At 42.8% G+C, this 14941-nt stretch overlaps 1 protein-coding gene and 1 pseudogene across 1 annotated transcript in view; both read right to left on the reverse strand.

The window, feature by feature from the left end:
- Nucleotides 1-14941, reverse strand: part of RXFP1 (relaxin family peptide receptor 1) — a 218959-nt gene that overhangs the window by 194631 nt on the left and 9387 nt on the right. The gene's annotated exons all lie outside the window — the stretch shown is intronic.
- On the reverse strand, nt 9717-10572 carry LOC136573386 (syntenin-1-like; annotated as a pseudogene).

Raw genomic sequence — 14941 nt, forward strand, 5'->3', positions numbered from 1 at the left:
TTGTTTGAATTTCCCATGCTGTCGCTTATCGATGATGCAGGTACCCGCAGCCCATATGCAATGTTAATTATGTATGGGCTGCGGATCACATGCCTCCATGGACATTAATGGAGGCTGTTTGCGTGGAATACACGGTAAAATAGAGCATGCTGCGAATTTTCTCTCACTCACGAAATACACAATTTGTACCTGCGAATGTAAAGGAAAATTTGAAAATGCATGTCTTTCAATGCCTGTGTTTTACCGCGGATCGTCAGTGCAGATGCCGATTGCGAAATCCACAATACAAATCCAGTCATGTGAAATTGGCCTTACATGGACAGCCTTTCATCTGAATAGGCTATATTTCACACTACAATCATCCTCTAACTGCTGCTGCATAATGTTTGACTAGTCCTAAATACCGCCAGCAAATTCAAGAGGGTTGTTGGGAACCTCACTGGAAGCTATCCACTGAGTAGTAGAGATGAGCGAGCGTACTCGCTAAGGGCAAATACTTGAGCGAGTATTGCCTTTTGCCTGCCCGCTCGTCTCAAAAGATTCTGGTGCCAGCGGGGGTGAGCGGTGAGTTGCGGGAGTGAGCAGGGTGGAGCGGGTGGGAAAGAGAGAGAGACAGAGAGATCTCCCCCTCGTTTCTCCCCGCTCTCCACCGCCTCTCCCCGACCCCCGCCGGCACCCGAATCTTTTGAGACAAGCGGGCAGGTACTCGCAAAAGGCAATACTCGCTCGAGTATTTGCCCTTAGCGAGTACACTCGTTCATCTCTACTGATTAGCTGATCCCTGTAATGAGTTCCATATGAATGGGGTTGTCTGTGGTTAGACAACCACTTCAAATCAGGTTTTCTAACTTACTGTAATATTTCTGATGACTTTTTGGGATACTTTCACTGTATGATTAAACAGCTAAGAAGCAATAAGAAATCAGAGCAATTAGATCTACAAAAGTACGTGAAGAAAATGAGATAAAGCTTTTGTTTATACATACAGTAAGTACCTCTGACATGACAGCCTTAACACAATCTAATATGATCTGACCTCAAATGTTTTGCTAGATTTCCATTTTTTGCACTGAATGTAAATAAACTCGTTAAGGCAAATCACAATAAAATAGTGAGATATTACTAAGGCCTCGGTCACACGGGCGTTTTTTCCCACGATTTGCGGATCGCATGACGGATGCGCATCCGCAAATCGCGTGACCGGGGCCGAAAAATCGCCCAAAAAATCTGCTCCTAGCCACGTTTCATTAGAGACAGGCCGGAGCAGTGCAGCGCTGTCCAGCGCATTGAATTCAATGGAGCCGGCAATACAGCCGGCTCCATTGAAAGCAATGGGCTGCGGGCGATCTCACAATGAATTTTCGGGAAGGGCTTAAAAATATAAGCCCTTCCCTGAAATTCATCCAGAAATGTGTAAAAAGTAAAAAAAAAAATACTCACCTTGTCCCGGCAGACAGAGTTTAGCCGCAGCCGGCCGGCAGTTCTCCTGAACTGCTATGAGTAGTATTCAGCAGCCGGGGATTTAAAATCCCCGCCTGCTGAATGAGCTGCCTCTGATTGGTCACAGCCCTCACCAATCAGAGGCAGCTCTCACTCACCCATTCATGAATTCATGAATGGGTGAGTGAGTGCTGCCTCTGATTGGCTCAGCACAGGGACCAATCAGGGGCAGCTCTCAGCTGTCATTCAGAATACTACTGAATTCTGAATACTACTCATAGCAGTTCAGGAGAACTGCCGGCCGGCCGTGGCTGAACTCCGTCTGCCGGGACAAGGTGAGTATAGTTTTTTTTTACTTTTTACACATTTTTGGATGAATTTCAAGGAAGGGCTTATATTTTTAAGCCCTTCTTGAAAATTCATCGTGCGATTGCCGGCAGCCCATTGCTTTCAATGGAGCCAGCTCTATTGCCGGCTCCATTGAATTCAATGGGCAAACATTATTCTTCTCTGCCACAGCTGTTACAGCTGTGGCAGAGGAGAATGATTTGTCTAGTACAGTGTTCCCCAACTCCAGTCCTCAGGGACCGCCAACAGGTCATGTTTTCAGGATTTCCTCAGTGTTGCACAGGTGATATAATTATTGTCTGTGCCTCAGACATTGCCACAGGTGTTCTTACCATAGGATATCCTGAAAACATGACCTGTTGGTGGTCCCTGAGGACTGGAGTTGGGGACCCCTGGTCTAGTATATGTTCTCAATGGGGTCGGCGCTGCTGCCGCCGGCCCCATTGAGCGCATATACAGAAGAGAACAGGAATCGCAGATCGCAGATAGGTGCGATCTGCGATTTCTGTTCTATAATTTATCGGATGAGCGCATAAAAAGCGCTCATGTGTCCGATACCATTGCAAAGCAATGGTTTTATAAAATCGCACATCGCATGCGCAGATCGCACGGAAAATCGCCCGTGTGACCGAGGCCTAAGGGTGCATTCAGATGAGCGTGTTTATGTGTGTACATACATGCACACATAACCACGCATCTATTAGAACCATTGGTTTCCTATGCTGTGTCTGTGTTTTACAGGCGTGGAAAAGCGCGCACCTGTAAAAGATAGGACATACGTGCATCGCATAGGTCCATGCTGTGCGTCAATATTCCCGGTGGGGAGTTCCCTCATCACTGAACACTGTGAGAGCACGGTCACAGTGTTCAATGACAAGGGGACTACCCGTGGGGAGTAAAGAATCCCCTGCCACAGTAGTCACAGCTGTGACAGATGTGGCAGAGGATCCCGAAGCTGTCTGATGCCTGCTGCTGCGGCCCCATTGAAGGCAGTAGGATGCTGGCACCCCTGAGGTGATTTTTGGGGAAGGACTTTAAATATAAGCCCTTCCCTGAAAATCAATCCTAGTTGTAGTAAGGAATTAAAAAAATACATAGTTACCTCTCTGCTGCTGCCGGCGCTCAGGCGCGCCTAGCCGCTTGATCTGCCGGCAGTGTAGTGAAGTTCTTTCAGCAGGCAGGGATTTAAAATTCCTATCACAGCTCAGCCAATTCCTAGCTCAGCCATTCATAGGCAGTGCTCAGCCATTCATTGAATGACAGCTGAGTGTTGCCTGTGATTGGTCACAGCGCTCAGCCAATCACAGGCAGCACTCGGCCATTCATTTAAATCATTGAAGGGCCGAGTGCTGCCTGTGATTGGCTGAGCACTGTGACCAATCACAGGCAGCGCTCAGTTGTCATTCAATGAATGGCTGAGCGCTCAGCCAATCAGAAGTAGCCCTTTCAGCAGGCGGGGATCTTAAATCCCCGCCTGCTGAAAGGACTTCATTACAGTGATGGGACCCAAGCGGCTAGATGCGCCTGAGCCCCGGTAGTGGTGGAGGGGTGAGTATATATATATTTTTATTTTTTACATCAGATGGGAATGATTTTCAGAGAAGGGCTTATATTTAAAGCCCTTCCCTGAAAATCACTGCAGGGGTTAGCCTGCAGACCATTGATTTCAATGGGGCACTGACAGCAGCCGTGGCCCCATTGAAAACAATGCTGCACGGACCTGCATTCACGCGTGTTTGTGCATGTACATGGGAGCGCTGGTACGCACCAGCACACGCTCATTTGAATGAACCCTAAAGGTCCTTTTACACTTATCTTTCTGATGACAGGCTCTATTCAGCAAGATTGGTCCTTGTTTACCTGGACTTATCATCACTGTTGGCAGCATACTTCCTGTTCACACAGGGAGATGTACTGCTGACAATGTTCTTTGCTGTTCATGATATAAGATTAGTTGGTTAATAAGAATTCATTTTTGGGGGGGAAACCTGTAGTTTTTATTGGTACCATTTAGGGTATATGCGGCTTTTTGATTGCTTTTTATTCCATTCTTTTTAGGAGACAGGGTGCCCAGAAAATCGCAACTCTAGCATTATGTATCTTTTTTAAATGATGTTTGCCCTGCAGGATAAATGATGCAATGTGTTAAGTTTTGAGTTTTATGGACATTGTGATACCAATTATGTTTACATTTTTATATGAAAAATAGTAGAAAGTGTTTTTTTAACTTATTTTTTATATTTTTAAAAATGTATCATTATTTAGAATTGCAGTTCTAATTTGCATATTCTATTGCTTTTTAATGTTAGTTTATTAAAGGGAAGGTATCAGAAAATTACCTATTATATAAATTACATTTTTGTGATAAACATATATTGTTTAGGAGTTTTTGGACACAATCTATATTTTTTAAGAAATCCTAAAATCCTGCATTTTTCACACTGATCACAGCACCTAATACTAAGCTGACACTTCCTGATATGTAGAGAAAACTTTGCAGCAGTCAATTTACTAACATCACAGGTAGGATAACATTGAAAGGTAACACCTTTATGTAGATAACACAGTAGGTGATTTATTAAAACAAGATACCAATGGGACATTTGACTGAAAATATTGTCAAATGTACATACATATAAGAGGCTATACAACAAGATAAAACACCAAAAATAAAAAATGTGTGTTACACCAAAATATGAATAAAAATATTGTCATTACAAACTGCTACAAAGGAGAAAGCCACGATTAAACAATCGATAAATTCATGTCATACCCTAAGGGTGGCTTCACAGGAGCGTGTTTTTGTGTGTGCATACACGCGCACAAAAACACACTTCTATTAGAATCAATGCATTCCCTGTGGTGTGTGCACATGTCCGTGCTTCACAGGCGTGTGCCTGCAGAGATAGGACATGCGTGCACCACAGGGAATGCATGCATTGTCTTCATTGGAGTCGTGTCTGTCAGTCATTCAGCGAGAGTTGCCTGTGATTGGCTGAGGTGCTCAGCCAATCACAGACAGCAGCTTCTGATAGGCTGAGCACCTCAGCCAATCACAGGCAGCTCTCATTGAATGAATGACAGATGAGAGCTGCCTGTGATTGGCTGAGCGCCTCAGGCTAAGGTTGAGACATCGAAAACCGATATATCGAAATATCGATATCGATATATCGCTAATGCTTTGGTGATACTTTTCATCGATATTGTTATGTCCGATATAGCGGTAACATCGATATTTTAAGGCGATATAATATTGATTTAAGATGTACCAACTTGTATAAACAAGTACTAGAAGCTTTTGGAAAGTGTGAGGTGACTGTCACCAATAAGGTTTGCTCCAGGCAAAACAACTCTCAGAAAAAGTGGGGTCTTCGGCCCCTTCTGCACATGCGTTTGTTCATCGAGTTAGACGCAGGCTCTGAATGCTTGCGTCTAACATGATAGCTGTGGGCAATGCTTTCTAAATGAAAGCATTTCCACATGCAGATGGAGGGCTGTGCTGAACGCACCAAGGTCGTGTCCAGAAAAGGAGACATGACCTGTCGTGCGTTCAACGTCTAACGCGAACGCAGTGCCCATAGAAAAGATATTACACCCATCTAACGCAATTACAATTGCAATCGGGGCACTGAGTTCGCGTTACCAGGCCCTGCATTGTTTACAAGTCGCCATGGAGACCGTTCGTCCCTCAGCGGCAACTTGAAATAATGCAGGGCATGCAGCCCCACAAACACACACACAGAGATCATGCTCACATCCTGTCATGTCCAGCGTCCAGCTTCTCTCTTTCTTGTAGCTGGCAGGAGCTTTTTTCAGTGTGTTTACCTCCAATCATCAAAGATGGTTTTACACCGATATTTTACAATAATCGATAGTTTGTTCAGCGATAGTCGATACTATCAACTATCGATATTTTTATGTCAATGTCCCAACCTTACCTCAGGCAATCTGAAGCAGCTCTTTAAGCAGGCGGGGATTTTAAATCCCCGCCTGCTGAAAGAACTGCATTACAGAGCCAAGGACAGCGCAGAGAGAGCCCTGACAGCTGAAGGAAGGTGACAATGATTTTTATTTTCAACACCAGTTTTCCTTGTTTTTCAGGGAAGGGCTTATATTTAAATCCCTTCCCTGAAAAACAATTACAGGATTCCAGCACCTGGATCCCCTACCGCAGCTGTCATCTGTGACAGCTGTGGTAGGAAATTCTTTATTCCCGCAGGGATGCAGAATTCCTGTGCCGCATCTGTCACAGATGTGGCAGGTGCAGCAGGGAATTCATTTTCCTCATGGGGATGAAGGAAACATCTGCCGCATGTGGCAGATGTGTTCTTCATCCCCGCAGGAGACAAAGCAGTGGCGGACAGGTAAGTTTTTTTTTTTCTTTCTTTTTTAAACACTAAAATTCTTGTTTTTCAGGAAGGACTTATATGTAAAGCACTTCCCTAAAAAAACAATTCATGGGTGCCGGCAGACCATTGCCTTCAATGGAGTCACCGACAGCAACCACAGCTCCATTGAAGACAATGTACGGACCTTTATACACGCGTGCTTTTGCACGTACAGGGGTTAGCAGCTGTATACGCACCTTGTGTGAAGCCACCCTAAATGATGAAAATTCATATACAAATAAAGTGCAAATGCATAGGAGATACCAACATGAGATAACCAAAAAACAGTAATAAAGTGCATCTGCAAAAATTATAGTTAAAGTACTTAAAGGGGTTGTCCCGCGGCAGCAAGTGGGGTTATGCACTTCTGTATGGCCATGTTAATGCACTTTGTAATATACATCGTGCATTAAATATGAGCCATACAGAAGTTATTCACTTACCTGCTCCGTTGCTAGCGTCCTCGTCTCCATGGTGCCGTCTAACTTCAGCGTCTAATCGCCCGATTAGACGCGCTTGCGCAGATGGGTCTTTTCCCTCCTGATTGGCTGGAATTGGCACATGTGACGGGGCGGAGCTACGCGATGACATGTACAAGGGGGCGGAGCCAGAACGCCGCTGCTGCCGAACCGAGCAGAAGGGAAAAGACCCATCTGCGCAAGCGCGTCTAATCGGGCGATTAGACGCTGAAGTTAGACGGCACCATGGCGACGGGGACGCTAGCAACGGAGCAGGTAAGTGAATAACTTCTGTATGGCTCATATTTAATGCACGATGTATATTACAAAGTGCATTAATATGGCCATACAGAAGTGCATAACCCCACTTGCTGCCGCGGGACAACCCCTTTAACCCATGTTCGGGAAGGCCAACACTTATTTCAGCACACAGACACCTTAATCTGGAGATCACAATAGGTGTTTAACTGTAAATGTCTCAAGAGGATACTGTAACTCTCTAAATGCTCTAGATGCCGTTAAATGTAACTCAGGCAAGATGTCAGCCCGCATAGTCATGTATATGCCAAAGAATAAAAAAATCTACAATTAGAAAATAAAAACAGATTAGAAAAATGGAAAATATTTTTCTATCTAGTTTTAAATAATATTTTTTGGGGGTTATATAGTCCCTTTTAAGACCTGCCACTGGCAGGGCTTAATATATTGCAACAGATGGCATCCCTGGGACTTTAACAAGGCTCTGGGTTGCCGTGTGAACCCATTCTCACTCAACAATCATGTCATGTGACCCCCTCTCTAAATGCCTGCTTTGTGGTGCTGTCAACACTGACAGCAACATCTAAGCAGTTAAAAGGGTTTTCCACAATTTAAAGTTGCTTCACAGCTACTCTGTCTTTATTGGTTCCTGCTGACCAGGACATGTGACTCCTGCAGCCAATCACTGGCTATAGAAGGTCAGTGCTGTGGCCAGTGATTGCCTGCAGCAGTCACAGATCCTGGTTCGCAGTGACCACAAAGGACAGAGTTGATGTGAAGCAACTTTAAATAATGGGAAAACCCATTTAAAGGGGTTCTGTCATTAAAAAATAAAAAAAAAATCTATACTTACCTATTTCTCCCCAGGCAGACTCCTTACCGCATCTTCTCCCCGCTGATCTTCTCCTGTCTCCTGCAGTCCGGGGGGTCACTTCACCTTCAGATGGCTAATTCCTCTGCTTCCTGTGACATTACGTACATTCACAGGCAGTCTTCTTCCTGCCCGGCAATGTACGCTACATCACTAAATCACAACGTGACCATCACTAACCTGCAGGAAGAAGAATGCGAGAAATGCAGGCTTCATAACAAGGTGGCAGGCTGGAGGTGATGAGTGGTGAAGGGGGACTGGACAAGATTAGGAGGAGAAGATGCCTTAAGGAATCTGCCTGGGAAAGAATACGTGAGTATTGAATTTTTTTTTTTAATGACAAAACCCCTTTGATGGCCACAATTGGAGCTAACTCCAAGCATTGTCCCTATCAGTTGTTGAAAACAGTTGACACTTGCAGGGTATGGAGAGTGCTAAACTCCTGTTCTGTAGTTAATGGAGCAGATTTATGACAAATGTCATAAGGAAAAACTGTCTGTCTTGCCAATAGTAACTAATAACAGTGCAACTTTCCTTTCGTATTTTGCTTTAAACATTAAATCTGCTCTGTGATTGATTGGTATGGGCAAAACAAACCATTTTTCTTCATGACAACTTCATAAATCTGTCCCATTACCTGCAGGACACAGTGTTATCAGACTACTGGTCATGTGACCTGCAGGTCGAAAGAAAAGTGCAGAATACACAGCCTGGAGGGGACGAGCTACAGAACTGGAATCTTCACATCAGAGATCAGTTTAACTGTGATGAATTTTCCAAAATGTGCTTCTTTAAGAAATGTATAAATAAAGATGTAATCATAATATATACAATGTGTACTTTCTTCTCTCCACAAATTGGCATTATACTGATTTTTTTGTGTGACATTTTATGATCCTTTCACAGTATGAGAGATGATCGTTACCGATCATTGTTCTGCTAATTTGTGCAACAATTGTAATATTTTAAGCTTTTTGCAACATAAAATACTATATCTAGCAAAAATTGACAAATATAACATGATCCATACATAGGAAAATAGCTCTTGAGGATATAAAATTACAACATTTCTCTCCTGCCACTCATGCATTTTCTTTTTCAGATGATGCAATTATCATGGCAGACAGCTAGAATCTATATGCAAAACATCAGTTGTGAGACTAAAGAGTAATCAAAAAATACTGTATACCTCTTATCCAGCTTTCACAGGACTAGATATGACAGGCTGTAAACAGCTTCTGGATTATTTAAATGGAAGTTGCACAGATTTCTACTTGGTAAATCTAAATGAGCAGATACTGTATAGAACAGACAGCAAAAGGTTAAAGGGGTTGTCCCGCGCCGAAACGGTTTTTTTTTTTTTCAATAGCCCCCCCGTTCGGCGCGAGACAAACCTGATGCATGTGTTGAAAAAAAAAACCGGATAGTACTTACCCGAATCCCCGCGCTCCGGTGACTTCTTACTTACCTTGCGAAGATGGCCGCCGGGATCTTCACCCTCGGTGGACCGCAGGTCTTCTGTGTGGTCCATTGCCGATTCCAGCCTCCTGATTGGCTGGAATTGGCACACGTGACGGGCGGAGCTACGAGGAGCAGCTCTCCAGCACGAGCAGCCCCATTCAACACGGAGAAGACCGGACTGCGCAAGCGCGTCTAATCGGGCGATTAGACGCTGAAAATTAGACGGCACCATGGAGACGGGGACGCTAGCAACGGAACAGGTAAGTGAATAACTTCTGTATGGCTCATAATTAATGCACAATGTACATTACAAAGTGCATTAATATGGCCATACAGAAGTGTATACCCCAACTTTGTTTCGCGGGACAACCCCTTTAACATGCGAAATGGAAACCTTGCAGTCAGAGAGAATACCCTGCTGTCTGCTCATTGTAAAGTCAGTCCTAGCTCAGCCAAGGTTATATGACTGGGGTAAAAAGGAGAATGATATGATTAAACTTTTGGAACAGAGTGATCCATTTAGGTCTTCAACATGCTGGAAGCCATTCTTTTCACCATGTGTTCAAAAATATAAGCCAGCACGTTAGCAGAGTTAGCAAGCAGGTCAGCAACTTGGGGATCCTTTATTCCATAGGCTTTCTAGCCATTATATTCACACAGGTTGGGCTCGGTAATAAGGCCATTTCTTGCAGCGGAGCTATCCATTACAATGGAAGTTATTTTGCTGTTTTTGAAAATGAACCCGACGTGCCCACTGTTGTCCTTGTGCATTGTGGTGGTGCGTTCAAATGGCCTGTCTCTGATCACCATGCTTATTTTGTCCCCCGCAGCTTGCTTAAGAAATTTATGAGGCTTCTCAGAGCTCCAGCCAGCACAGTTTTCACCTTTAATCTGAAGAACTTGATCACCAAACATCAGACCAGCTAAAGATGCCGTAGAGTTGGCTTGTACGAGCTACACAAAAATACCATTGTCAATGAACTTAAGGTGGAGACCAATCTTTCCGTCCTGGTCTGTACACAGTATAACTTCACACAGCCCTGCTTTTTCTCTGCCCTGCGGATCCCCAGATCACTTCCATTTACAGGTGCCACCATGTTATTCACAGCTGATGGTCTTCTCACCTGCATACCAGCTGAGGGCACCACGGACATATTCTTTTGTATTTCATCTTCACTCAAACCAGCTCCGGGTACAGCTTAGGGTACAAGCCTCCATACAGAGATGTAGGCGAGGATGCTGAAGCCTCCGATAAAATTGCTGGAGTCACAGGATTTGTCATAAACGCCGTCTGAGCCTGAATGACCTTATCAACCTTAAGGTCCTCGAGTGATGGATACAAAGACATTGTTGATTCTCCTTCTGCGTGGACAGGCAATGAAGGCGCCGAGACCATTAGCAGGAATGGCCGAACAGCAAGGAGTTCTGCTAATTTCTAATGGATAATTTTAACTATGAACTCTACTCTAATTTCTGGTTATACTTTCATACAAAAGCGGTATACTCTGTATTAATGAAATAAGTTGCAGGTGGGGAATATGATCCTGGTGATGGAGAGGCTTTACACCAGTTCAGTTGAACAAAAAATACTTTACTGAATGTAGAATAAAGAATAATATGACAGTATTTGGATACAATGCAAACAGTTTACTATTGTTCAATTAAGGCTATAACTCAGTTCATAAACTATGAAAAGGGTGTCCTTAATATTGTCCATGCAATTTTGAATTATCACAGTCAATAAATGCTTCACCCTAACCAGGGAAAAATAGATCCCCAGATGCTGGTTGAAAGTAGGAGTCTTCTCTGAAGTAACTTAGTCTTGTAGGAACCAAATAACTAAATTTGCTACATGAAATATGTACTCACTGCCCCCTAAATGAATTTGTCAGGACTTGAATCGGGACTTCCTGTACTACAAGCACTGACCCTTCTTATTGAGCTATACAGCTTGTGAATACTTTCCCTGCACAACTCTCATCCTTGTTCTCTGATCCCAGTTATCAAGCTCATGCCTCCTGTGCCTGACCCCACCTCTTGCCTTGATTGCATCCCCTATAAAAGCCTGGCCTTGCCATTCCCTCAATGTGTGATTATTGTGTTCCACTACCTTGATCAAGCTCCTCTTCTTACGGCTTCTCTACAAGCATACTGATACCTATTGTTGCTGACCTTTGACTTCCATTGACTACGCTTCCGTCTCATCCATTTGTACTGCATAATGTGACTTTCCGATAACGACTCCCGGCTATTCTGACTTCTCTCTAGTGACTGGCTCGGCTACTACACCTGTGGCTCCAATCCAGCATCAGTAAGATGTGACAAAATTATTAGCATGGTACCTTTGGTGAGGCTATACAGTGACGAAGTGAAAACAATCTGTTTCCCAGTGAAGAGCCTGGGTGATGGTACTCATGATTAAACACCATGGAAACTTGAATATGTAGCTACTAACTGTTAGTCTTTTGGCTTTCACTAATGGTCTCTATCATGGTGACGGCTCAGCACTTGCGGTTGGTAATTGCAGCTGACGTTTCCCTTGATGATCGTCAGACCTCCTCCTGGCACTTGCATTGTAACCGCTGGGTAGCACCACTCTAGAAATCCAAGTGGCATGCTCTATAGTACAGGTAACTCAGCTCAAAAGTAGCATTGGGGCAGCTCACTCCTCACAGAGCTCTTTGCTCCCTGCAAAAATCTGTTAAGTCACCACCACAGCATAGTGAACAAGACCTGCCTTTTATACCAAGCCCATCAGTCAATCAGAAGGCGCCTCAGGCCCTGCCAATCCACAGCAGCAAAGTTAAAGTAAAAAAAATCCCAGTCATGTGACCTCTCTGAAAGTCCTTAAGCTCGCACACCAGTTCAGTCATATAAAATAGGTATATTAAATGCAGTTAAACCCTTACATTAATACCTTGTTAATTGTCTTTCAACATTTCTAATGTTGTTACAGCACAGGTGGTCATCCAAATGCACATAAGTGTTTTGTGGCTCCTTATAACCTACAAATTGTACAGAGTCATAATGTGCTACCTATAGTAGTAAATTGACCCACACTTTAATTCTGTATGCTTGCATTTTCATAGAGAGTGCTTTATATGTCAGAAAATATCATGGCATTCTGTGTCTACCATCATTTTTATTATTTATTCTCCCAAAGAAAAATATTTCCATTTTAAAAATCCCACTGTTCCATGCAACTCCAGTCCCAGAAGCTCCTTCCTGCCATTCATTGCTCACATTAAAGTGTGATTGTTCTCAGTAAGAGAAACCAAGTAATCTTGTAGATCTGATACCTTTTAATGGCTAACAAAAATACATGATGTTACATCAAGCTTTCGAGATATCGCCCCCTTCCTCAGGCTATGAATGAAACTAGTTTGGATGGCATATAATTATAACATACAGATGCAGAGGGGAGGGGTAGACACCCCTCTAGATCTAAATAGATGTTCACAAACAGAAATTTGAGACTTAAAAAACACAAGACAGTCTGAGCAAAGAAATAAATACTAAATGGGTCCACTGAGCTGAGGATTGTGACAGTTTTATGATGTCTCTTATCTCTAATGTACATAGAAGATAGAAGAAGATGGAAACACTACCTCTGCAGCACCACCTATTGGATGGAAATATTCTTACAATCAATTTCTGACAAACAATGATTGAGAAGAGGACACCCATCTTATTCCCCACTTATGCAAGAATCCCAGGCTGAGGTTCATTCTATTCTTGAGGGTATCAAACATGGCCATAAACTTATACTCCCAAATTCTTCTGCGACGCTGTGATTTGAAGTCACCCTTCAGTATGATAACTCATCTGCTCGATGCTATGTCCATGACCACAAAAACGTTTTGCCACAGGTAAATCAGTTTTTTCCTCTCCAATTGAGTGGCGATGATATCTCATCCTGGCTCTCAATTTTTGTCCTGTTTCCTTGATATAAAGCCCCCCAACAGGACCCTAACTGCACTGGATCAGGTACACAACATCAGACGTGGAACATGTGAATGTCCCAGGGATCTTATAGTCCTGCTGTGTGTTGGGGATCCGTATCTGTATCAGTATATGTGAGCAAGTCTTGTACTTCCTTACATTACAGGGATAAGGTCCTTTTTGTGGGTCTGAGGGCAATGCACTCCTGATTATAAAGTTTCTCAAATTAGAAGGTTGCCTGTAACATAGGATGGGAGGGTCTGGGAATATGGTTTTTACACAGTCATCCTTGTGTAGGGTATGATGGAGTTTCTTTGCAGTCTTCCTTAGTACCTCAAGTCGTGAATTGTAGATCACCACTAGAGGCACACGTCCATTTTTTTTTTCTTTCTCCTTGTATCGGAGTAGTTGATTTCTGAGTATCCTTGTGGCTCTGGTGATTTGGTCATCAATTGAGATGGAATGGTAGGTAGACCTGATTTAAAAATGTCTTTTTGAGATTGTGTAAATGTTCCTCTCTGTCTGTTGGGTTGGAGCAGATCTAGTTGTATCTGATGGCCTGGCTGTAGACAATGGACTTTTTGATGTTCTTAGGATGGCAACTGACCCATCTGTGGGTTCACACTGAGCCCATGAAGATATTTTCAACAGGAGACAGATCAGAGGTCTTCTGTAGTGACAGGAAGAAGGCAGCATATTGTCATTTGTAAATTCATAATAGTGGTGAGTGGGCCCTCTTAGCTTGTGGGCCCCCACAATTGCAACCCTTCTTGCTAAGCTACTGCTCAGGGTAGGTACCGCAACCTGTCTGTACACTTGCACATTGGCAAGTGCAGTGAGAGGCTCAAATTGCTTGGGCGCCCCCTAGAGAATGGGGGCCCTGGGCAATTGCCCAGTTTGCCTCCCTAATGCCAGCACTTGTCCTTATGACTGCTTTTTTGTACTTATAATTATTAGTATTACTTAATTAATTGTTCCTTTCATTCCTAATGGTAATTAGATTCTTCATTTGTATCTCATACATTGGTACATTTTAATATAATTTTATGTTGCTTCTTAAAATCTCTACAATCTGAATTTCCTCGCATCCACTATTCTTTTTGAAACTCAATTTTACAGGAAAAAGGTAAAAAAAAATTTACATGATTTTCATTTGTAACATTCTAGCTTTTTTGACATTTCTCTGTTATCCACGTGCTGCTAGATGTGCAATACACTAAGAAAACTGTCAGTTATAATTTTCTAAGAAAAGAAAGTATGAAGTGACTTAAATTATATTTTCCATCAATAACGGAAAAGAAATGGAAATATATGTAAAAGTTTCTGCAATCCTTGAACAATTTGTAAAGTTTTTTTGCATCTCATTAATATCATTGTGAATTCAGAATGTTTAATTGTCACATTGTCTGTTGTATTTAATGTGCTAAACCTAGTAAACCATTAACCTCTAAGCCATACCCAGAAATATTGTAATAGGTTTCAGGCTAATGTAAAATTGTATACACAAATAAATGAATTAGGTTGTTATTAAGTACTCCACATCCTAATTCATAACCGCACATGAAGGATGAAAGATATTTTCGCCACTGTTTCCACAGTGACAATAATCTAATACTGTATATCATGAAACCAAGGTAATGCTAGTTTATCTGGCACATCCGTTAAAATGAATTATGGAAATGCAGCACGTGAGGCAAAATTAATCTAAATTACATTATTGTCTCCCTGAATCTGTTCCACTGTCCCACCTCACCATTTTTAATGTGTACAATAAA

This window comes from Eleutherodactylus coqui, chromosome 7, assembly GCF_035609145.1.
Source record: "Eleutherodactylus coqui strain aEleCoq1 chromosome 7, aEleCoq1.hap1, whole genome shotgun sequence".
NCBI lineage: Eukaryota > Metazoa > Chordata > Amphibia > Anura > Eleutherodactylidae > Eleutherodactylus > Eleutherodactylus coqui.